Genomic DNA, 26754 nt, shown 5'->3' with positions numbered 1-26754 from the left:
AGAAACCGAGGCCTCAAAGAGGACGATGTCATGCGCCTGATACGCGCATTCGTCGTGTCACGGGTTACCTACTCCGCCCCCTATCTCCAGCTGACGAAGGCGAATAGGGACACCCTAAACACGATGCTTCGTAAGGCAACGAAGCAAGCACTGGGCATTCCCATATACTCGTCCACACAAAGACTGCTGGACATGGGCGCCCACAACACGGTGGAGGAGCTCATTGAAGCCCACCTCTCTAATCAGAGAATCCGGCTCAGTCATACGAAACACGGACGAGCCGTCTTACGCAAGATAGGATGGCAGATTGAGCCAGTACCCCTCAAGGAAGCCCTTACGGAAGACTGGAAGACGGCCATTCAGACCAAACCCCTTCCCCGGAACATGACGCCGGGCAAGGACGACGAGAGGCGCACCGCGCGGGCCAAAGCCATAGCCCGGAAGCTGGAAGAGAACCCCAGGGTCCTCTACGCGGACGCCTCGCTCCGAAAACACACTGACCGTGCAGCAGTGGTGGTTACGTCAAAAGACAGGCTGATCGTCAGCGCGTCCATAAAGACAACAGACGCCGCAGTTGCAGAAGAAGCGGCCATGGCCCTCGCACTCGCACAACCGAGCGTGGACACCGTGGTCACTGACTCAAAGACAGCCTACAGAAGCTTCCGCAGAGGGGTAATATCTTCCGCGGCCCGAGCCATTCTATCCAAGTGCAAGCCTCCGGGAAGAGCTATAGAGCTCGTGTGGGTCCCGGCTCACTCGCAGGTAGCAGGCAACATCATCGCAGACTACCATGCCCGAGAAATGTCAATCCGGGGCGAGAACGAGCCGGAAGAGCTACCGCATCCGGTTACCAGCTTTCGGGAAATTACAAGTATGTACCGAGAGGAAAGGTGCAGACTGCCAGAACCGCACCCCAAGCTCACCAGGCAACAACAGACGATCCTGCGCCGAGCGCAGGCGGGATCGCTTGCGCATCCCGTATTGATGAGCCGCATGTACCCTGCGGAACACGACATGCTCTGTCCTTTTTGTAAAAAAGAAAAGGGCACCCTGCCGCACGTTTTGGCAGAATGCAAACAACTCAAAACCCCCCCTCCTCCCCTTCCCGCCAACACCCCCAATCCCCAACCCCTTGAGCGATGGGAGACCTTGTTGTCCAGCCCCGCCCTATCTATCCAGCTCGCACTGACAGACAGGGGCCAGGAGCTGCTGGAAACATATGGGTCCCGCAACTAGGGAACCACCCCGTCTGGTGCAAGCATGCACCACCGAATTATTTCGGGCTTAATAAATGTTGATTCCTCCTCCTCCTCCCGTCTAGTCTTGTGAGGTTCTGCAACGGCTCGGCGACAGTAGCGGCCACTAACACTTCACGTGAATCCCTCGTGCTCCGAAAAGGAACTTCTCTCCCCTGCAAGGTGGATGTTCAACCTTTGTCCTTGATGGTGCTCACCGCCCCTCAGTCTCAGCACCGTGTTTCGACAGACGTCTCTCTTTCTGTTCTCACAAAGACTATTAATCCTAACCTCACGCCGAACCAACGCCAAGAACTGCTGACATTGCTTCGACAACACCAAGCCATTTTTGATGCCACTTCCCCACCACTGGGACGGACTAGTGTTGCGCACCATCGCATCATTACTGAAGGTAACTCTATCGTTCGCCGACGGCCTTATCGGGTTTCCCTCTCTGAACGAAAGGTAATTGAAGAAAATGTAAATGACATGCTCCATCGCAATATTATTCGTCCCTCGACAAGTCCATGGTCCTCCCCAGTAGTGTTAGTTAAAAAAAAGGACGGCTCGGTACGCTTTTGTGTTGATTACCGCGCACTCAACAAAATTACCCGCAAAGATGTATACCCAATGCCAAGAATTGATGACGCCCTTGACTCTCTCCAAGGCGCCGAATATTTCTCGACTTTGGACCTCCGCTCAGGTTATTGGCAAATACCTATGCACGAGGACGATAAAGAAAAAACCGCTTTCGCAACTCCCGATGGCCTTTACGAATTTAATGTTATGCCTTTCGGACTTTGTAACGCACCAGCGACATTTGAAAGGATGATCGATACTGTGCTTCGTGGCCTAAAATGGAGAACCTGTTTATGCTACTTGGATGACATTGTCATCTTTTCGTCAACTTTTAACGACCATCTCACGCGCCTGAATGAGGTCCTCACGTGTCTCGCTTCAGCGGGCCTTCAGCTCAACACCAAGAAGTGCCACTTTGCACAGAAGGAAATTAAAATATTGGGACATCTAGTCAGCCATGATGGCATTCGTCCAGACCCTGAAAAAATTATTGCGGTCTTGAAATTTGCTCGTCCACAACGGACTACAGAGTTGCGCAGTTTTCTCGGCCTGGCGTCTTATTTCCGGCGTTTTATAAAGCATTTTGCAAGTACTGCTGCTCCCCTCCATCAACTACTTAAAGCACGCAGCCCTTTCGTGTGGACTGAACAGTGCGAAGCTGCTTTTATTAACCTGAAGCACGCCCTCACATCAGACCCTGTTCTTGGCCACTTCAGTGACAGCGCTCCAACCATCCTGCACACTGATGCCAGTGGTATCGGTCTTGGCGCTGTACTTCTGCAGCGCGATGCAACTTCGCGTGAAAAAGTGATTGCCTTCGCCAGTCGGACTATGACTCCAGCTGAGAAAAACTACACTATTACAGAACAGGAGTGCCTTGCCGTCGTCTGGGCTGTCCAAAAGTTTCGCCCTTACCTATACGGTCGGCACTTCACAGTTCTGACCGATCACCATGCTCTTTGCTGGTTGTCTTCGCTCAAAAATTTGACAGGCCGACTTGGCCGTTGGATTCTACGCCTGCAAGAATACGATTTTGACGTCATTTATAAATCGGGTCGCCAACACCAAGACGCCGACGCTCTTTCTCGCTGTCCACTTTCGGAATCGGCTTGCTGTTTTTCTTCCCGATGCATTTCCACCTATGACCACAGCCGACCATCTCTTTCCCCGACATATATCACAACAGTTTCATTTGACGACGCAGAGAACAAACACACTCTCCGCTCACAGCAATTAGCCGATGCCTACTGCCGTCCCATCATCGATCGCCTTATTGGCGCTTCGGACCCGCCCAATGCTCGGCTTCGCCGACAACTTCGCAATTTCAAGCTCGAAGATGGCATCCTACTCCGCTTCGTGTATTGCCCTGACGGAACTCGCTGGATACCAGTCGTGCCGCGTGTGCTTCGTCAACGAATACTGGCGGCTCTCCACGATGACGCCACTGCAGGTCACCTTGGTATTGACAAAACCTACGACCGCGTGAAAAAACGATTCTTTTGGCCTGGCCTATCTTCCAGCGTTGCCAAATACGTCGCATCCTGCCCTCTATGCCAACGTCGCAAACGGCCGACTTCTTCACCCGCTGGCCTTCTACAACCTGTTCCCTGTCCCGCCACGCCATTCGACGTAGTCGGCATCGATTTATATGGTCCCCTACCTCTCTCCGAGGGGGGTAACCATTGGATTATAACAGCTGTCGACCACCTTACACGCTATGCTGAGACAGCACCTGTACCGACCGGTTCCGCTCAAGAAGTAGCAAATTTCTTTTTGCAATCAATTGTATTGCGTCATGGCGCTCCTCGGGTGCTCCTAAGTGACCGCGGGACGGCCTTCTTATCGACAGTCGTTGCCGAAGTTCTTTACGCGTCATCCACCCTTCATAAGACAACCTCGAGCTACCATCCCCAGACTAACGGGCTGACTGAGCGATTTCACCGCACCTTATCGGATATGATCTCCATGTATATCACACCGGATCATCAAAATTGGGACACTATTCTACCATTCGTCACTTTCGCCTATAACACAGCAGTACAACGGACTACCGGTTATTCTCCATTTTTCCTCGTTTATGGCCGTCCTCCCACTACAATTCTCGACGCTTCCTTCTTCTCTACGCCCGACTACTCCACATCGGTACCTACCCAGTTCTTATCTCGTGTGGCCAGATGCCGTCATCTTGCCCGCCTCAACACAGCAGCGTGCCAGGAAGACCGCAAGAGCCGCTACGATTCTACGCATCGCGTGGTCTCTTATCGTCCCGGTGACGAAGTACTGTTTTATACTCCACTGCGCACCCCTGGCCTTAGTGACAAATTCCACCACCGCTACCTTGGTCCCTACAAGATCATCAGCCAAACTTCTCCAGGTAACTACAAAGTCGCGCCTGTTGTTCCCCCAGCCGATCGACGCCACCGTGGAACTGAAATTGTTCATGTCTCTCGCTTGAAACCGTTTGTGCGCCGCGGTACAGTTAGTTAGGAGCGGCCAGGCTGGCCGCTTCCGACCCCCCGGGCAGATTGTGTGAGCCTTCTGTGGACCTTCTTTCATTTGTACATGCCATCATCATCTTCTTTCATTTGTACATACCATCATCATCGTCCCGCGGCGCCGGCTCTGGCGCGTGCCTGGGTTGGTGACCGGATTAAAACGCTGGACAAGGCTTCGCTGTCCTTGCCGCCACGACCTCGCCGTCTTGACCTAGCCTTCTTCCACAGTATGTATGTATATATGTATGTATGTGATGATGATGGTGGATTTTAATGGCGCAAGGGCGTCTCAGGCCAAAGAGCGCCAAACGCAAGGTTAACGGTGTACTTAAGTTGATGTAATGTGATAGTTGTGATGTTCCATGAAAGGATAAAAACAGTGGTTTATAGGGCCTAAAAATGCATTCGCTCTGTAATATTACTAAAAACAGTAATGTCATGTGCCTGAAATGCGATTGCGATGTTTAATGAGCTGGGAAAAAATTTAAAAAGTATTTGTAGATGCTTTAAAACATTTCATCCGTCCTCTAAAGGAAGAAATGCCTGAAACCCACGTCGATAAGAAATTCCATGTAAAAAGCCTAATTGTGATAAGAATTTAAGCATGTTTTAAAGGAAAGATTGGGTTGGCACCAATAAAAATGGATGGGTGTGCAGATATTTGATGAGTGTACAAGGAGGGAAAATGACATCTTCTTTCTGGTTAGAGTTGTGCGCATATAAATAAATCATGAACTACAGTAAGCCTATAATCACATCTCAAACAGTGTGGTGCAGGAGAGTTTGTTAAAAATTATGTATGTGCTTATATGTATGCGTGACCAATTCTCAGCTTGCTCAGAGCTACTTCTTGAAATCTATGTCGTTTTTTTCTGGTTAACCTGCCTATCATTGGCTTTATTGTGTGTAGTTTATTTTCTGTTGCTGCGTCCCATTCCTCTTGCCATTGGTGCCGAATCGTGTTCTTTATGCGTGGCTTCAGGTCATGATAAGTTTTGTTGTCAATGTCTTTGTCATTTCGAAGGGCAGCTGACGCAGCAAGTCTATTAGCAACCTCGCTGCCTGGTATACAACGGTGGCCTGGTACCCAAGATAACGTAATTTTAAGTTGTAATTTATGGGTTGTAAAAGAGAGAATTTAGGACTGGGTTCTTGTGTCATTTCGAAGAAGATATACAAGTTAAAACACTGAGGGAGTCTGTGTAGATTACTGCTGTACGTACTTTGTTTTCAATAATATGTCTCACAGTTAGCAGGATTCCATTGCATTCAGCGGTAAATATACTTGTATGTCTGTTCAGTGTTTTTGAAAGTGAAAACAGCGATCCATGTGCTGTACAGGACACTTGAGCAGACTTTGAATCATCAGTGTATTATTAATCACAAGTGCACTTCACCTGAAGTGACATGAAGTGCTGCTGTATGGGAACAGGGGATGCATGTTTCCCCACTTCAAAAACGACAGGTCACAATTAACAACGTGCATTTCCCAAGGAGGAATTAAGTTTTTTTATGGAAGTTGTATTAAGACTGGTAACCGGAACGTCCCGATGTTCAATATGCGTGGCAAGTCTGATTGGATATGGTGGTGTCAGAGATGGTTTTCTTGAGAAAAGTGCAGAGCTAGTTTTGTCAAGCAGGAGCCGGCGACATGGATGATCCAGTTGGCACAGTACCTTCATTGCATAAGTTACCGAAGTAAATTCCCTTCTTCGTTGCAGTGACCATCGGTTCGCATCGAGGTAAAGACTAGCAATTGTATGTATGTATGTATGTATGTATGTATGTATGTATGTATGTATGTATGTATGTATGTATGTATGTATGTATGTATGTATGTATGTATGTATGTATGTATGTATGTATGTATGTATGTATGTATGGAAAGCTTTATTGAGAGGCCGGCAAACGATGGTGTAATGCGTCGTGACGCTGGCCTTATTATTAGCATCACTGACCTTATTATTATGACTTACAACTGTCTACACACTAGCTGGAAGCCAGTTATAATGCCCGATTCGAGACGTTAGAGGAAGTGTCAGTTCCTTGAGTCAGTTATTTGGGTCCTTTTGTAAGGCAAACAGCGTGCAATAAGTGTACTCTCGCGTGAATCATTTTCTCTTTAAATGAATGACTGTAGGCCAGTGGTAAAAAATCGTAAAATAGAAACCGCAGAGAAAAACCGCTGAAAGGCAACACATGGCGGTACTGACAACTGTTTTCAGTACCGCTCTGTGTTGTCTCCATGATTCTTTCCTGTCGTTTCAGCGGTTTGATTATTATGACCCTTTCGCTTCTACCAATTATATAGAGTATCATGTGTATTATATTACAAATATTTAAGGTAATTTAAAAATTTAGGCAATGTGAAAAAAGGGCGCCTTATATCGCATGTGATTTGTTAAATATAATGTTATATGTTTGGTAAATATAATGTAGGTAGTAGCCATGAAAATGACAGTGCATTTAGTTGCCAGTGGCAATAATGACAGCGATAGGGACAATGATTAGAGTATCGCTGACAATAATGAGGGAGTTAATGATAACAGTCTGTAATATGGCTTTCACTATTTCCGCTTATAAGCAGCCTTAGCGCCGTCCTGTAATTTTTTTTTGTTGGAGTTTTTCGTGGCTCCATAACATCGCTTCGTCATCATCGTCCTATGCGTATTACGCATTGGAAGCCCCTGGAGTGATGTGCCGACCAACGTTCGCTGTGTTCTATACAAAAAAAAATGCATGTTATAGACCTCTTATTTACACTGAGTCTGGGATAACATACCAGCTTCAGTAGGCGGTTAATGTGTCGTCTACGATGCTGCTCACATGTATTCGCGACAATTTTCTTATCGGCTCCTAAAATTCGAAGGTCAATCAATTAATCAATCAATCAATCCATCAATCATTTTATTTCAATAAAAATAGAAATTGCAAAAAAATGTTGGGACAATAGCCGAAGCTAGTTTAGGGCCGTACATACATACATACATATACACAGCAGTGGAGACACGCTAAAGGACATTTAACAAATGTTTTCACGCTTATACACAAGCAAGCGTAACAATCAATGAGCACATAACAGCAAAGAAATGAAAAGCAGGCATGCACATACACAAATTATTTAAGGCGACTTGCATAATTGAGAGAACACGGAATACAGTTCCCTATGTGAAGAAAATGAATACAACCAAGACATACACATTTGGTAGCGCCAGAAATGTAAGCATTTCTTATCTCTTTTATTTAGTGTTATAATAATATAATTCTGTCAAAATAAAATCTTTTGATGGAAAATAAAAAGTTATTTGCCATTTTAATTTCAAGTGGAATATTGTTCCATATTTTTCCACCGACATATTGTATTAGGCGCTGGCCGTAAAAGTTTCTTGTGATAGGAAAGTTAAAGTTTATATTGCTTGCATTTCTCGTGTTCCTGTTGGGTGTAACAAATATTGTAATTGGTAAAGGGTGAGTATTCAGGAGGATGGCATTTACTACACAGCAAACTTTCATTTCCGACGCAAGAGTAAAAGGGAGTATATGTAGCTCTGAGAAGAATAAAGGTGTAGATGAGTGCCAGTGCGAGAAGGTCATTATGCGTATGGCTCTTTTTTGAAGACGAATGATGGGGTCTAAGTATGTCTTAAATGTGAATGCCCAAGACTCACTGCAATAGATAAGGTGAGAATTAAATATGACAAAGTAAACCATTTTTAATATACGGGCAGAGAAATATAATCGTGTTCGAAAAAGAATATAAGCTGAAGCAAGTTTCGAACACAGATTTGTAATGTGTTCTTTAAAGTTCAACTGGTTGTCAATTGTAATACCTAAATATTTTATTGATTCTGTCTCATCCAAGGCTGCTCCATCAATTAAAATATTGAGGCTAGAATAAAGAACTTATTTCTTGGACGAAATACAACAAATTTCGTTTTTGATTTATTTAGCGTGTTTATTGCAGTTAAGCCATTCGTTTATTCGACATGCTTTGGAATTAATTACTGCTTCCAATTCTAAAAGTAACTTGCCTGAAAATATTACTGCTGTGTCATCAGCGTATATAACAGCCTTAGATGAAGATAAAATCTGAGGGAAATCATTAATATATAAAGGGAACAAAATAGGGCCTAGAACAGAACCTTGGGGAACGCCTGTTTCAACTGTTTGAGGGGGGGGGGGGAGGAAAACCCATCAAGATTAACGTATTGCTTCCTGTTTCATGAGTCATGAGTACTTCAAGGTCATGAGTACTGTCGTACAGAAGTGATTTCGGCTAAAAAATTGCATGGGGTCCGACGGTAGAACATACTCGCATAACATTTAGGCGAACATGGCTGAAATATCTGAATGTCAAAAGCTCCTGAGATACGGAGGCAGTTACAGCGTGGACAATAAATAGCTTAGAGGTGTCGGAAACGTCAACGTGACTGATATAAAACTCCGGAGTGGTTTCGCCTGTCGAAATTGCTCTCGCACTACCTGTGTGAAAAGCGTAACGACGACTAATCACTGCGAAGACTAAATGGTGGGAGTTATGAGCAGTGCCGAAGTCCTCGGTCTTCCCGGCTTCTCATAGACAGAGAGATTGACGAAAAGCGCTGACCTAAACAGATGTATTGGACTCGATTTTTCCGGTGGGATCGATAGCGTAGAGATGTGTCTGATGCGCTCATTGGTTAGGCTGTGCAGAAGCAGTGGTTCAATCAGTTTACAGGCCACTGGCGAAACATGCTTTTATCAAGTGAAACATTTTTTTTTTGGCTGCAGCATCACGGTTTGTGTGAGATGTGTCAATGACATACACAATATGATAATTCCCCTTTAATTTAAAGACTGGCGGTTAATGCTGTAGATTGCCATGTGCGGGCTAGGAAGACAATTGAAAGAGGAGCAAAACGTAGTTTAGGTTGCTAGCTTTGCTTTAAGTTTCCAGAAGCAGAAAAGTATCCAGTCCACCTCTTCTCCTTTACTGCTGCACACTGACGCGCAGAGCTATGGGCACATAATTATGCAAAGTAAAACGTTTCAGTGCATTCGTTCCATTAAAAGGATTCGCGCGGTCTGCCAGTACATGTGGCAATTGGAAGTTTCATACCCGTGGAATTTGTGCGTGAAATAAAAGACACCACGCCTTATCACGCGACTGCGCATTCCCTCACGTCAAAGCAAAATGTAATAGATTAGGTTGGGATAAAGCGATTTCAGTTCACATCGTGTATACTATAGAAAGCTTGTAAGAATCAGAAAGCGCCTAAACAACACGCTGATTATATTGCATCACGCCCTACTTGCACCTGTCAGGCACTCGTTGAACCGGCAATCAAGTGAAAAAAATAAACAGAAGTGTCTTCACGCGAGTCTTAATTTGTACACTGCTTACGCACCACACGAAACGACGCACAAGTGGGAGATAAGATCAAAGTAACTGCAGATAAACCAGTGAAATATGAAAGCATACCACGGATTGAATTTGATATCTTAACAGCATTTGGTCGTCGTTTGAAGAGTTCGCCCCATCAGGGTGATTTAGTAGGATACTAAAGTACACTGCACAGGAACATTAAATGTACCATTTACAGACATCGTTGACTAACTCCCAGGGTGTGCGTAGAGAAAAAATCAATATTTATAGACTACATGATTCCTACGACATTTGCAGAGAAAAAGATATCAGCACAGCAGAACTTTATGCCTCTGTTCGTATAAGTAGACTAGTGAAATGGGGGAGGGGGTGTTCTCGTAATTGAAGCGGCCGCAGTTAAGGAACCTTGAACATTATGAATTATTAGACACATGGTATTAAATTCCACACTGTATGGTTGTTTTTCAGATACTACTTCAACTGAGGCTGGGGCCAAGGCACTTTCTGACCTCATTGACTTCGGTATGAGATATTCAAACGTAGATGTACCGCGCACGAGAGAAGACAAGCTAGACTTAAAAAGGCTAGGCATTTTGAAGTTTTCTCAAGGGTTCATCGTCGGCATTGAAAACCCTGATGCAGGAGATCTTAAGACTTCATGGACAGCGGAAAAGGGATTCGATATACATGTGCGTATCGGAATGGGACCCGTTGTCTTGAGCATCCCGGGTCAATTAACTAAGAAAGACATTCCTTCAGCTTCATTTACACTATTGGCCAACATGACGGAAGTAAGGCTCTCACTGCAGTTCAAAGAGTAAGTATGAATACCTTGTTATTGCACGTCTGATTGTTTTTTACTTCCATACAAGTCTGACTATCATTACCGTTCTTGCTTCAAATTTGCTCAACGGTTCTTTTGCAGGACGTTGTACGTTTCTTGGTAGAGGCGTGCTAAGTAGCATGCGTTCAATAGGCTGTTCGCGAATTCTTGTCATCAGGCAGTTTATAAGCCTCATAGAGGGATAGCTCTTCGATGTGTAAACAGAAATTTCGAAGAAAGACCTGTTTCTATGCTACAAAAATGGCGGGTGTTTTGCTTTCAACAAAAGTGTATTACCACAAAATTTCTTGTTCCAGAATTCCCCACTGAATATATTGATGGATTATTTTAATTAAATACTATGTGGTAAATTTCAGGGATGGCCTTAGAACTCCGTGCACACTTCCGCTTTTGCCCTAGTGCTATAAAGAGTGTGCAGAGAAAACTCGAGAAACCATCAGCGCTGATATCGCTCCTAATGCGTATTGAACGACTTCGCAAGCCTGCACACCTATATATTGCCTGACTATGCCATTTACCATCTGGCGTGGCATTAGAAATCTGCTACTTAGGAACTCGAATAGTTGTGCTACTGCCTTGACCCGCTCGGCTCTTCTGTTCGCACCAGTGGCAAACTCATGCCCGGCATAAAGCGTTTTCATCACGACAAATCTGGCTCCACGGCATTTGAGTTGGTGAACGTTGCTCAAGTGGCTCACTCATTCTAGCGCGACATATAGCCGTCAGAACATCTTGCAGGAGAGATAACTTATACTCCGAAATGAATAAGACTCGCGCTTATTCGCATAGACCAACGGGAAGCGCCGTATTCATTTTACCCAGTAGCTCCGCCTCCATGATGCAAGGTGTCATTCTTCGCTCCTGCTGCCTCTGCCTTGGGGATTCCGCCTCCTACCCCGATGTCGGAAATCTCATAGTATTATGGGCTGTACAAAATGCTGTAAAAGCAATTTATATTATTCATCTACTCTAGGAGCACTTTAAAGAATTCAGAAATATGCCCGAATATATAATTCGTCTTACGCTTTCGGTCGATCCTCGAGTGCCTCATATAATTGAATATAGGAGGGGATTTACAGTAGGGTTCGAAATTGTACAGCCGCCAAATAATGTTGAATGCGAAAATAAATATCCTAATATATCCTTATAATATCCCTATGACGAACGATTGCTTTCTTTTCATAAAGAATGCGTTTCAGTTCTGCGTAGCTTGGTATGCGTGCATGTTTGCTGATCCGGCCTCAAAGGAACAATATCTGTGGCTGGCTTCGACGAGTTGGACGCGCGCTAAGAGGTAGTACAGGAGGAAGAAAGGGACCGATTATTTTTTATCTGACGGAAATGGCACCTCTCCCCTCGGCCCTAGGCCGGGAATGCAGGAGGCACCGCTTTAGAAGCTGGCCGGGAAATCGTGTGTTCCGGGGGCCTCTTCAGCTAGTCGGACAAGGTGGAGCTGGAACTCAGAGTCCGAGGTACGCAGCAATGGCTCCCAGGATTTTTAGGAAACACTTAGCGCCTTCCCAGAAGAAGGGGGTGTTCCCAGATGATATATCGAATGGACTCTTTCCAATCTACAGTGTCTACGCTCGACTGATCTTGCATCCGAGAAATCATGGTTTGCCAAGATCGTGTGTGGGAACGTTATGTTCGGAATCCTATCCACTCGACTACCTCCGCATTATTTGACGACGGGTCTCGTGGGGGTATCAGCATGCCTTCCAGTCTGTGTTGTCAAATAATTTCACCAAATTTTACGATGCGTTCTGCGCTTCCTTGCCCATAGTGGGCATCAGTAGCCCAGTAGTATAAACTTAGAGCTAGTTTTCACTTATGAAGAAATTTGCTTCCGTGCTGACGAAAGCCTTTGGTACCGTAACCTCCTCCGCCACTGCAGCGGACCACGCCATTAAGGAGACTGCCATAGCGTTACTTCCGTGGTCATATCCTACTGCGACTACCGTTTGTCCGTTGTGGCCACCCGCGACGTCCAATGCGCTACCTGGTCTAACCCAATCGGAAAAACTACAGAACATTTTCTGATGTTATGACAGAATTTCTGTGCGGTTTTTGACGGGAAACCTGTTTTGATAACAGAACATTCTGTAGTAACATCAGAAATTTCAGTAGTTACAACAGGAAAGTGCAATAGAACTACAGACAACAGAAATATATTACAGAAAAACTACAGAACTACAGAAAAGTACTACAGAACTACAGAAAAATCTGATGGTTACGACAGAACTACAGAATATTTTGTGGTATTTTTGACACAGTTCTGTAGATTTTTTCGACTGGGAAGGGCATCTTACTATACCGGAGATTGACGAACTCCGCTCTTTTCTCTGTTCTCACCCCGCTATGCTCGGAATGCGTATTCTTAGCTGAGGGAGGGATGGTTAGCCACCTTCTGATTTCCTCCGCAACCTTTGAGGTTGGTGTGCTGTTGAGTTTGGTTCAACTTTAGCCAGGATAGTCCTTCCCATTTTTTGTTTCACAATTTTGACGTGAAACCTGTTTTGATAACAGAACATTCTGTAGTAACATCAGAAATTTCAGTAGTTACAACAGAAAAGTGCAACAGAAATATACTACAGAAAAACTACAGAACTACAGAAAAGTACTACAGAACTACAGAAAAAACTGATGGTTACGACAGAACTACAGAATATTTTGTGGTATTTTTGACACAGTTCTGTAGATTTTTTCGGCTGGGAAGGGCATCTTACTATACCGGAGATTGACGAACTCCGCTCTCTTCTCTCTTCTCACCCCGCTATGCTCGGAATGAGTATTCTTAGCTGAGGGAGGGATGGTTAGCCACCTTCTGATTTCCTCCGCAACCTTTGAGGTTGGTGTGCTGTTGAGTTTGGTTCAACTTTAGCCAGGATAGTCCTTCCCATTTTTTGTTTCACAATTTCTCAATATGAGATGCACGCACCATGTTCGCCAGTTAAACCGACGTGTTGTCCGTAAAATTTGCGTGTTCGACCGACGTGTTGTCCGATATGTGTCCGTAAAATTTTATCTTTTCACTTGACTTCAGGCCGAGATAGGGCGTAGAGTAGCTGCTAATTATGAAAGCTTGTACCAGCCTCATTAAATCCTTTGCTTTTAATTGCCGTGCTTTGCTCCCAACCCGGTTCATAATAATCACTCTCTGCATCCTGTGGCTCTCATTCGCTTTAGAGCCTCCGTTGTGGCCGTGAGACTGGAGAATTAGCCAGAGAATACTTATCTGCTCTAATTTTGGAACTCCCGCCCCCGTTACCTGAATTCGAATTACCGACTGTAGAGATGCTTAGGACTGTAGCTGAATAGCTCCGAGTTCTGTAGCGAATACGCCCGAGCGTAACTCACACTCGTGGCGGTCGCTGCCTCCAGCGTTTGTTCAAGTACAGTCACTGCCGTGTTTGACCGATATACTAATACCGTCTGCATAGAGACTGAATTTTATCCCTTCAATCCGCTCCATCAGCTCGGGAGTACGCAAATAACCCGTTAAAAATAAAGGGGAACAAATTGAGCCTTCAAGGGCGCCCCTGCTGCCCAACCCCATTGCGGAAAATTCATTGGTTTGAAATCGTACACAGGTCGTCCTGTGAGAAAAGAAACTTCGCACGTAATTGGAGGCTTTAATGCCCGTGTTTATATTGCTGAGTCCACTGAGTAGCGACTCGTGCTTTACGCTGTCGAAGGCTTTCGTCCGGTCTAGTCCTAGGATGACCTTCGCACCCTTCGACCGCGAGGCGATGATGTCGTGTTTGCTTGGCAGCATGATGGCCTACTTCCGCAGATGAGTGAGGAATCCGAACATTGTCTACGGCATAAGGTATTGCTTTTCCAAGTATCTGAATAAATGTGTCTAAATGACGTGCTTTATTAGCTTTTCTAGGCAGAAGGTAAGCCTTATGAGGCTGAGATCCTCGAACGTAGAAGGCTTCCCGGCATGGGAATCAAGATGACGTTTTTCGATTGCCAATGTTGCGGCAGTTCGTCCTTGTCCCATCATGCTTGCATATATCCCGTTAGGCAACCTATCGTGGTATCATCCTACCTCCTTAGAATTTTATTTGTAATCCCGTCAAAAATTTAGCAAGCTTCTGAAATGGGGCCATCACGCGTCTCGTTGGGCGCACCCTCATAGTATAGAAGGGGAGTTTGTTTTGTATCACCAACGTAGGTTTCTATTAGTTTCTGCATGTAATCATCAACTCCACCTCCAAACGCATGTAGATTCCGGGGAAAGCAAATGACGGAGAAAATTGACATTCTGGCAATGTTCATTTCTCCCTCCATATGTCACATTTTATGCCGATTTTTTTTTCATATAATTTAAACTAATAATCTTAAATTTCTTTATTGTGTCGCGCCAACCTTCTTTGGAGGGTTCGGTATTATTTCTGTTTCTGTAGACGTATTGCAATGCTTTCCTGACCCTCCCACATATATAGGAGGCGATTATTGAAGCTATCGGGGGCGTCCTGACCTCGCAAGTTTTGGGGGGTCCCTAACGTTCGATTTTTACTAATCTGCCCATTTGCAGATGTCGCAAATCAGTTTCCTTTCATGACTGGATCTGATTGTACTAAAGTGGCCCAATATGACAACGGCCGGCTTGAGTGCCATGCGCGTCTTAACGCCCTCTTTCAGTATGCATGCCAGTATCTGGTGCAGCGGTGGCGTAGATGTAGAACATCCGCCTCGCATGCAAGAGGACCATGGTTCGAATCCCGGTGCCGCGCCATTCTCTTCCGGATAAAAAAACAAGATCAGCGTGTCGATGGAATTGCATAACGAGGCTTGGGGTTTGGGAGAACACTTCTGGCAATGTACTCTCTCACCAGAACAGAGATTTACTATCTTGGTGCATTAATTGGCTGCAACAACAAATAATTGGTCATATTGCCGCGAATCCTTCAAAACAGTATTTGTTGTTTTTTAACAGCCGCCGGCATACAGGCTTATCACTCTGATTCTGGACCGCGTATCAGTTCCGTAATCTTTGTTTGTTAATGCTCGATGTCGCGAGTCACGCCTTTATCAGCTTTGTTGTAGCGCAAGATGCACCGAGATCTGTCTCGAAGGTTCCGGCCACTCGGGTGTCTTTCCACAATGTTCCAGCCCGTGCTGGTAGCTGTTTGCGACGTTATCTAGATTTTTCTGTGAAGCCTTTAAATTGAACGTTGACGAGTGTGACGGGCATTCTTTGTTTGACGATCGACGAGCATGTTTGTTTCTATCGCCGCCGCCGAATTGCCTAGTTCTTTTGCGGGAGCAAGTCAGCCGAAATAAAGAGTTTCTTTAGTGCAATCATCGACCTTTCATTTGTGTCGTCGACCTCGTCACCACTACGTGGCATCTGGTGGAGGTGCTTTCCTTGATCCTTCAAGCGAAGACCTCAGCCTTATTCCTGTCGCCCTGGAAAACCAGCCTATAGGTCACCGAGCCAGCCGCCGAATCCAAGGCCTACAACCCGAACACGGTCTGCTGCCTGACCACATTCGATCTCGGAAATCATCGACGCTGACAATGGCCCAGCCTACACCACCGGTTGTTTTCGTCCAACCCCGTGAGCCCCCCTGCTTCCATGGACGACCGGATGAAGATGCGGCAGATTGGATGGACCTTTTCGACCATGTGGCAGATTTCAACGGCTGGAACGACGCTGCGAAACTCAGGCAGGTCTACTTTGTTCTTCAAGGACATGCCCGAATTTGGTTTGAAAATCACGAGACTTCTTTCAAGGATTGGGAGATGTTCAAAGCACAGTTCTTGATGGCCTTTACAAGTTCTGTCCGAAAAGAAAGAGCTCAGGCCCTCTTCCAATCAAGGATTCAACTACCAAACGAGCCCGTCCTGGTCTACGTAGAAGAGATGAAATGCCTGTTTCGCCGCGCCGACCATAACATGACCGAAGGTGAGAGAGTGAAATTCCTAATGCGAGGATTTAGAGTCGCTTTTTGCGGGGCTTGTCCGAAACCCGCTGAAGACTGTGGAAGAATTTGAAAGTGAAGCATCGACCATCGAGAAGACGTTGGACACCCGGATGCGCCAGTACGAGCGACCACTTCAGCCGGTCTGCTCAATCCACTACCCCAGCGCATCTACAAGCGGAGAGAACCTTCGAGACCTCATCCAGGAGATTGTGCGAGAGGAGCTCCGCCGACTGATGCCATCATCGCAACAACCGCAAGTGGCGACGCTCGCGGACGTCGTTCGTGAAGAAGTCCAGCAGGCGTTGGGTGTTCCTCAAGCGACGGCTGCGGCTGTTCCAGCACCAGAGGCAACAGCGATAAACTACGCTAGTGCATTACGTTGCCCTCCGCCCCAACGTGATGACTTTCCGAGCCCTCGCCGCTACCATCCTGTTCCTGAAAACCGCACCTTGGCTCCCGGCCGCCAAGCCTACCAACGACTTCCAAACCCCAGGAAGTGCGACGCCTGGAGGACTGCAAACAACCGGCCATTATGCTTCCACTGCAGTGAGGCCGGCCACATTCTGCGCCACTGCCCGTACCGACGAATCGGTCTCCGCGGATTAGCAGTCGACGCTCCGCGACCACGCCCAGGTGAAAGACCACAAGAAATTGACAACTGTCTGCATAGCGGTGAGATTGCGCCACCAAGCCGTCAGTTCAGATCTCCATCGCCGTACAGGGCCCGCTTCGCGTTGCCAGGCCGTACCTATGGTGAGAGTATGCATGGAAGGTCGCCAAGTCCGCGCAGGAGAAACTAAATCGAGCAACCTTTGGAGGTGAGGTTGCTCAACGGCGAAAAGACGAAGATCCTCCGCCGCCGACGACCACTAACGACGACGCAACCATTTAATCGCCGCTTCACACGACGACAACACGACCAGATTGCAAGCAGACACTGTCGCCCAGCGAAGTAACAACGGTATGCCCCGGCCATGGCCTGAAGAAACGACGAAGTCGAGATCGGACACTAAGGCCCACGTGCAATGCGAGGACGCGAACAAGTGACTTCGAAGTTGATATCGACGGTCGCATAGTCACTGCCCTAGCAGACATTGGAGCTGACTATTCAGTCATTAGTGGACCGTTATCCTCTCAGCTCAGAAAAGTTACCACCGCTTGGGATGGCCCCCTGATTCGCACCGCAGGTGGCAACGTGATTACTCCATCGGGACGATGCACTGCAAGAATAACCGTAAATGGGCGTACTTACCCCACCAGCTTTATGGTCTTGCAGCAGTGCTCCCGCGACGTGATTTTAGGCATGGACTTCCTAAATGAACATAGGGCTATCATCGACCTGCGATCCAAGCTCATCAAGTTCTCTGCAGACAAAGCCACTCCTGCTGCGACGACGTCGACGTAACACATCCCCCTAAACGTCATCGATTAAGACTTGACCGTCCCGCCCCGATCAAGTATCGCAGTCTGCGTAGGTAGCGCCAACATCGAAACCGCTGAAGGCATCGTCGAAGGAAATATCCAATTGCTCTTAGAACGAGGTGTCGGCATCGCAAGAGGCATCACGAAATTCCGGAGAGGTCAAGCTCAGGTTTTGGTAACAAACTTCACCGAAGAATACCGGCATATCAACAAGGGCACGACGATCGCTTTTCTCGACGAATTAGCGGACCTCAAAGATGTATTCGCCCTCCGCGACCAAACGCTGGAAGACGCACCGGACCTATTCCGTCAGCCCACATTGAACATCAACCCGGCATTGACCCACAACAGGAAAGACCAGATTCTCAGTCTGCTTCGAAGCTACGGGGAGTGCTTCTCATCGTCATCGAAGGTACGACGAACACCACTGGCCAAGCACCGCATAATAACGAACGAACACGCCCGACCTCTGCGCCAAAGCCCTTATCGAGTATCGCCGCGAGAACGCCAGGCCATTCGCGATCAATTTCAGGACGTGCTGCGTGATGACGTAATCCAGCCATCGAACTGCCCCTAGGCGGCACCAGTCGTTTTGGTGAAGAAAGACGGCACACTTCGCTTCTGCGCTGATTACCGCCGCTTGAATAGCATAACGAAGAAGGATGTCTACCCGCTTCCCCGCATCGGCGACACTCTCGACCGGCTCTGCAATGCAAGGTACTTCTCATCGATGGACCTGAAAAGCGGATATTGGCAAATTGAGGTCGACGAAAGAGATCGCGAGAAGACCGCATTCATCACACCGTTCGGCCTTTTTGAGTTCAAGGTGATGCCATTTGGCCTCTGCTCCGCACCAGCCACATTTCAACGAGTAATAGACACAGTCCTGCAGGCTTGAAGTGGCAAATTTGTTTGGTATACTGGGACGACGTTGTTGTCTTCTCTTCAAACTTTGAGGACCACCTAAAACGACTACAGACAGTGCTGGAAGCCATCAAGTCGTCGTGACTAACGCTAAAAGCAGAGAAGTGTCACTTCGCCTACGAAGAACTCCGGTTCCTAGGTCACATCGTTAGCAAGGACGGTATTCGCCCAGATCCGCAGAAAACAGCTGCAATAGCACAGTTCCCACCGCCTGCCGACAAGAAAGCTGTGCGCCGATTCCTTGGGCTGTGCGCTTATTATGGACAATTAGTCAGAAACTTTTCGCGGATCGCCGAACCGTTGACGCAGCTTACAAAGGCTGACGTACCTTTTAAATGGGAAGCGCCGCAAGGAGAAGCCTTCGACGAAGTTAAGCGCCGCCTGCAATGCCCTCCTGTACTTGGCCACTTTGATGAAAACGCTGAGACCGAAATTCACACCGACGCGAGCAGTGTGGGCTTAGGAGCCATTCTCGTCCAGAAGAGTGCCGGACAGGAAAAAGTAATCGCCTACGCTAGCAGGTCCCTCACAAAGGCCGAAGTCAATTACTCGACGACCGAGAAGGAGTGCCTTGCAATCATCTGGGCCACTTCTAAGTTTCGTGCATACCTATACGGCCGACCATTCAAGGTGGTAAGCGACCACCACGCGCTCTGCCGGCTGGCTAATTTGAAAGATCCTTCTGGCCACCTTGCCAGATGGAGCCTACGACTTCAAGAATTTGACATGACTGTAGTCTATAAGTCGGGCCGGAAGCATTCCGACGCAGACTGCTTATCCCGAGCTCCCGTCGATGCTCCCCCGAACGACGATAACGACGATGCCTTTTTGGGACCGCTAAGCGCCAGCAGTTTCGCAGAACAACAGCGATCAGACCCTGAGCTGAAAGCGCTAGCCGATTATTTGGAAGGAAAGACCGCTTCCCCTCCTGGTGTGTTCAGGCGACATTTATCATCCCTCACGTTAAGCAATGGCCTCCTCGTGAAGAAGAACTTCGCACGCAACAAGACCACGCAGCTTCTCGTAGTGTCTAAAACCCTTCGGCAAGGAATTCTGCAGGCGTTGCAGAATGAGCCCACAGCAGGCCACCTCGGATTTGCGCGCACGTTGCGTCGAATCCAGAAGTATTACTGGCCGCGACTGCCTGCCGAAGTTGTCCACTACGTGAAGACGTGTCGTGAGTGCCAACGACGCAAGACGCCGCCGATCAGACCAGCAGGACTACTAAACCCGATTCCGCCTCCAATCCTGCCCTTTCAACAAATCGGCATGGATCTCCTCGGCCCCTTTCCAGCTTCGTCTATGGGTAACAAGTGGATCATCGTAGCCACTGACTACCTTACCCGTTACGCCGAAGCAAGAGCACTACCAAATGGTACCGCGGCAGAAGTCGCCAATTTTTTTTTGTCGAACAAATTCTCTTGCGACACGGCGCCCCAGAAGTGCTCATCACGGACAGGGAAACGGCGTTTACGGCAGAGTTGACGCAAGCCATCCTGGAATACAGTCACACCAGCCATCGACGAACAACTGCGTACCATTCCCAGAACAATGGCCTTACGGAGCACCTGAACAAAACGATTGCGCACATGATCGCTCTGTACGTCGACGCTGAACACAAGACCTGGGACGCCATCTTGCCGTACGTGATCTTCGCGTATAACACGGCAGTCCAGGAGACGACCAGAGCGACCCCGTTTACGCTTGTGTACGGCAGGGAGCCCATGACGACGCTCGACGCAATGCTGCCGCATGTGACCAGCGAAGACAACCTTGACGTCGCCGCCTACCTGCAGCGTGCAGAGGAAGCCCGACGACTCGCATGACTGCTTATTAAAGACTAACAGCACACCGACAGCCGACGATACAATTTACGACGACGCCACGCAGAGTACAATCCAGGAGACCAAGTGTGGGTTTGGACACCAATTCGCCGTCGCGGATTAAGTGAAAAGTTGTTGCTTCGATACTTTGGGCCATACAAAATCCTTCGCTGCGTCGGACCACTGGACTATGATTCCCGACGGAACGTCACCATCACAGCGGCGACACGCACGCCCAGAATTTGTACATGTTGTAACGACTGAAACCATATTACGCGCGTTAAAGAACCTGTGGTGTTTAAACCTTGCAGTGTCTATGTTTAAGTTTGTTTTGTAGCATCGAGGCGATGTTTTTTTAAGGGGGGAGTAATGCCGCGAATCCTTCAAAACAGTGTTGTTTTTTAACAGCCGCCGGCATACAGGCTTATCACTCTAATTCTGGGCCGCGTACCAGTCAGAGAGAGATTGGTAAAGAGCGGACACTCCCATAGGGCCCAGCGGCCCATTTGACTGTAGTGCAACAAGCGGCCGGCGGCAACTACTTCCGGTCTTGCTGAAAGGCGCGCGATTTGAATGCGTCATGCGCTGCGTCCTTCCCTGCCCTTTTCGCGCATTATTTTGGTTTTAAATGGTCTGCTAGTGCTTCTATTTATTTTCAGCATGCATAACAGGAAAAATAGATTCCCAGTTCTCTAAACTGGCCATCAACGCAGGTGCGCCACAGCCTTTGCAAAACAGTATTGCAGAAAAGACGCCAAGTGCTTTGTGAAATGAATTTATTTTGCTGCATATAAAACACAAGAGATGCAACAGATGTAGACGGATGCATTGACAATACTTGACACACATTAGGCGATGTGCACAATACAGAAAAACAAAAATACACAAGGTGAGAAACAGCAACAGAGAAATCAGTTATGCTATTTTTTGTCTCTACCTGATTTCAAAATTACTGCAAATATGTAACAAAACAGGCATTATACATAAACTACACAGTCCATGTCGCGGCTACCTTAGCAAGGGTAACTTGTGTTGTCCAGGGCAGAGAGGAGTACTGACGCTTGAGGGAAGGCCACACCATTCACTCGTCGCATCTGCCATGCTTCGGCTGCAGTCCGTGGGTCCATGCAGTGCTGTTGGAAAAGGAATCAACATGATGCAGAAAGTTGCAATGAAATGTAAGGCCACTGCACAGCGCACACATCTGTGCATGTGGGTTGGTACTGAAACCTTGGTGAGCAGCAGTTATAGTCCAGAACAGAAAAGCTGTCATTCGTAAAATTGATACAAAAGCTACTCTTGCAAGTAGAGGTCAGGAAATGCAGGCTAACCGAACCTATCTGAAAATGCATTTCTACAGAGCGTGAAATAACAGCCACTAATCTAACAATATTCCTCAAGAGCACTGAACAGCTGAAGCAATGAAGCTTGCCGCATAATAAAACATTTTTCACTTTAACGTTGTCCCGTAACGCGACACCACGCCATGTTGGCTTGCCTTTCATACGAGATTTGAAGCGCAGACCACCGCGCTGAGCTATAAACTGCCCGAAATGCCTCGCAGTTTTACAAGAATGAAACATTTCTCACCTTGCGGTTGCCCTGTTAAACGCGACACCATACAAAACTAGCCATTCGCAAAACCTCACGCCATGTCACATGTCATCCCGGCCCGCTAGCCATATTGGCGAGCGCCTTGTCACGCCTGTTGGCTGCCCTTCACGTGAGACTTTGTGAAGCGCAGACCGCCGTACTGAGCTAAACTGCCTGAAATACTGCGTAGTTTGAAAAGAAAGTCAAGAATGAAACGTTTCTCACTTTACTGTTGCTCTGCTATACGCTACACTTAACAAAACTAGCCGTTCGGCGAACTGCGTTAGCATGGCCACACCGGCCGGCGAACACGCCATTTTGGCGCAACGGCGTGCCTTTGTGCCTTCACATGCCACTTTGTCAAGCGTGACGAGCTAAACTGTTCGAAATGAAGCTGCTTCCCGGGAACACAACATATTACACCTCGCCGTGGTTGGGAACCGCTAGAGTTACGGCGTAACGAACTGCGCCTGAACAGCCGGCGCACCTGTTCACGAGCTGCGAAACTTATGGGCACCGGCCGGCATGGTCAGCCTAAACTGCTTGAAATGCAGCGTAGTTAAGCAAAAAACGTTGCTCACCTTGCCGTCGTTTCCAACCGCTGTCTTTCCGCGCAGCAGCCCACGAGAGGTCTGTGCCGCACAAGCGCCGCTAGGCACGAGCACACAACCGCTCTCTTCGACAACTTCTTGACGTCTGCTCCGGCGGGCTACCGCTGCAGCGAGTGCGGTCGCGCGCGCGTCGGCGCATGCGCTCGTTGGTGCCGCCTTCCATCAATCGGCGGCAGCGTAAAAAGTCGCGCGTCATTTTTTGGGGCCAGTTTTCGCCGAGTGACCGCTCTTTGCCAATCTCTTTCTCTATGTATCAGTTCCGTAATCTTTGTTTGTTAATGCTCGATGTCGCGAGTAACGCCTTTATCAGTTTTGTTGTAGCGCAAGATGCACCGAGATCTGTCTCGAAGGTTCCGGCCACTCGGGTGTCTTTCCACAATGTTCCAGCCTGTGCTGGTAGCTGTTTGCGACGTTATCTAGATTGTTCTGTGCAGCCTTTAAATTGAACGTTGACGAGTGTGACGAGCATTCTTTGTTCGACGATCGACGAGCACGTTTGTTTCTATCGCCGCCGCCGACTTGCCTAGTTCCTTTGCGGGCGCAAGTCAGCCCAAATAAAGAGTTTCTTTAGTGCAATCATCGACCTTTCATTTGTGTCGTCAACCTCGTCACCACTACGTGACAATATAAAATTATGGCCCTCAGTAACCAGTCGCTGCGAAGCAACTGACAACGGTGGCGGTCAGATCTGTGAAGGAGCGGGGAGTGCTAAAACTTCCGGCGCCTTAGGACCGGCCGAAGTTGGAAACTGACCCTGGCAACAGTCAACGCTAGGACCCTGGCTAGTGAAGCTAGTTTAGCAGTGCTGTTAGAGGAACTAGAGGGCATGAAATGGGATGTCATAGGGCTCAGTGAGGTTAGGAGGCCAAATGAGGCATATACTGTACTGAAGGATGGGCATGTACTGTGTTATCGAGGTTTACCATAGGGGCGACAACTAGGAGTAGGTTTCCTTGTCAAAAAGTATTTAGCGGGTAATATAGATGAATTCTAAAGTATTGATGAGAGGGTTGCAGGCATTGTAATTAAAGCTTTAAAATCGGTATAAACTGAAGGTCGTACAGGTCTACGCGCCTACATGTAGTCATGATGAGAATCGGCAATACTGGAAGGAAATGCACAGTATACTGTACTAACGGGCGACTTAAGTTTCAAATCAAGGAAAAAGCAGGCAGGAGACCACGCTGTCGGTGAACACGAAATTAGTTCTATGAATAGCAGGGGAGAGTTACTATACTTGGGGACTACGTTCTGTTGCAATGAAGCCAAAACTACGGGGGCAGGACTTTCTTACTGTATTACTACGCCATGTTTCTGGCTGTAGTACTACGCCAGAAACTGACCTTATCCATCTTTCTGTCATTAATGTGTGACGCGGGGTAAGGCCTCGTCAGGAAGTGTGCCAGCAGCTTCTTCCTTTTGCCTCTTCTCCTGGCCAGAATCTGTGTATATGATTCATGTCCAAATAAACTAATTATTATTATGTAGTTCCGAGTATCTGGCCTCGGCTGTGGTTTCGGCACCGTGATGTCAAAAAGTGACGTACGTAACGAAAGCGCTCATAAATGGGCGGAGAAAAACAGCAGATGCATTCCACCCGGCACCGCGTACGCAGCTTACGCTTTACGAGAAAGTCGACAAGCCACGCAGCCATCGACATCAACGCTGCGTATTAAACTCCTGCTGCACTGGCTATCACTGTAGTATAAGCCTGACACAATAATATGGTGAATTGTTTCGCAATAGTATAACATTCCAGAGTATCAGCTGCGAAATGTATGGAGGCACTAGACTCGTGCGGAGCGAGCTGGTGTGTTTCGGCGCTGTAGCTTCCACTACATAGCCATCGAATGTTTCCGCCCAGTTTAGATTAGTCTGCAGAGCTCAATAACTTAAGAATCAAAAATTTCTTTTCCAACAAACGTAGGAACAGGAAGTGGATATGAAGAGGTTCTAACGGGGAGACTAAAAATTAAATCGACTTCATACTTTCTTCTACCCTGCCATTAACATTAAGTAGGATGTAAAGGTAACCGGGAAGTGAGATGCAGGGACCGCATGATGGTAAGGTCTCAAATTGGGCTAAATCCGAAGAGGGAACGGAACAGATAAGTAAGAAAGAAGTCTATCAATGAACTGCAGTGAGGGGGTGGGCAGAAGAGTTCGCGATCTCGTTACAGAATAAATATTCAGCTCTAAACGAGGATGAAGAATTTAGCCTACAATCAATGAACAATATTTTAGAGATATTGTTGAGTGCGCTGTATAAGCAGTCGGCAGGATAGTTAGAAATGACACCACTAAACTATCTAAGGAAAAGAAATATTTGATAAAGAGACGCCAGATTATGAAGTCGTTCAATTGAGCAGACCTGAGAGAATTGGCGGATATATCAAAGCTAATCAATAAGCGGGAATTGGCAGATATAAGGAAGTGTAACATCGAGAAAATCTAGCATGCTGTAGAGAACGGGGGAAGCCTTAAAGCGGTGAAGAACTTGGGCACAGGCAAAAATTAAATGTATGCGCTAAGAGAAAACACGGCCAACGTCATCACGAATATGGATAAGATAGTCAATGTAGGTAAATAGTTCTATACTGATCTCTACAGTAGCCAAAGTAGTCAGGACAATATTGCGACTGGCAGTAGGGAAGCAGTCAGATATTTCGCCAGTCGCGATGGACAAGGTTAGGAAGCGTTAGAAACTATGAAAAGAGAGAAAACAGCTGGAGAGGATCAGGTAACTATAGATTTGTTGAAGGACGGCGGGATAACGTGCTGGAAAAACTGTCCACCCATCCACTCAGTGCCTGGCGTCATCGACGGTACCGGAACCATGAAAGAATGCAAACAATCTCTTAATTCAGAAGAAAGGGGATGACTAAGGACCTGAAAAATTACAGTCCAATCAGGTTACTGTCTGTTACGCGTAAGGTATTTACTAAGGTAATTGCTAATAGAATCAGTACAAACTTCTACTGCAATCAAGCTCAAGATCAAGCAGGTTTTCGGAAAGGATACTCTTCTATCGATCATATTCCTACCATCAACCAGGTGATAGCAAAATGCTCGGAATATAACCAGCCCTTATACATAGCATTCATTGATTACGAAAAAGCATTTGAATCAGTAGGAAACCTCTTTGGTTACGCCGGAATTACGAAATCAGAGTGTAGACCAGGCACACGTGAAAGTACTGGAATATATACCGGGTGTCCCAGCTAACTAGAACCAAGGGTTACAAAATAATATATTTGAGGTAGGTCAGTGAAACCAATTGCATACAACTGCCAGCCTTCTTGCGCACTACAGGCAATTTTTTGTTTTGCAATTACTTAATTAGCTAATTATGTTAATTTCTCTAATTTATTAAATATCGACTTTAGACCAAAAATGTGAATTGGAAAGTTGTAGAGCACCTTCAGAAACCCCCATTCCATTAATTGCGATAAAGAAAGCCTCACTTGTATTTTTTTTCCGGGCTTAGAAGAAAGCCCGCGAAATACAAATACCACGTGACTAGCGCATTTGTGCGCCGCGATTGTGGTGCTCTCAGTCGTGGTTTGAGCGAACGAAATCAGCTGCGGCCGTGACCCGATGGTCCCATTGCAGCGGCAGGCAGAAATGCTGGCGATGGTTCGAGCGAGCTCGAGCTCGCCCGTCGCCACCACGATTTTGGCCAGACCTGCGCACCGCAGCAGCCTACATCACGACAGGCGGATGACGATAAAGAACCAGCAAATGAAGGTGCAGCGCTAATTTTATTCGAGTCACATGATGTCATCTCGGCCCTTTACCCAAGCATGCATGCGCAGATAAAGTAGCTGATACCTAATCGCTCATCCGTTCGCTGATGGGAGAGAAGGAGGCCTTGTTAGAATCTCGGTGATGTCGGCTCGCCGCTCTCGCTGCTACTGCACCGTCACG

At 47.2% G+C, this 26754-nt stretch overlaps 1 long non-coding RNA gene across 1 annotated transcript in view; it reads left to right on the top strand.

The window, feature by feature from the left end:
* Positions 1–26754, top strand: part of LOC146194790 (uncharacterized) — a 77090-nt gene that overhangs the window by 11678 nt on the left and 38658 nt on the right. The window contains exon 2 of the long non-coding RNA XR_014705481.1: positions 10143–10491. This is a non-coding gene — a long non-coding RNA (uncharacterized LOC146194790). The remainder of the gene's footprint in view (positions 1–10142; positions 10492–26754) is intronic.

This window comes from Amblyomma maculatum, chromosome 3, assembly GCF_055883805.1.
Source record: "Amblyomma maculatum isolate TAMU_Amacu chromosome 3, ASM5588380v1, whole genome shotgun sequence".
NCBI classification, from domain to species: domain Eukaryota; kingdom Metazoa; phylum Arthropoda; class Arachnida; order Ixodida; family Ixodidae; genus Amblyomma; species Amblyomma maculatum.
The sequence above is the reverse complement of the archived record's forward strand: the minus strand, read 5'-3'. Positions and strand labels throughout refer to the sequence as shown.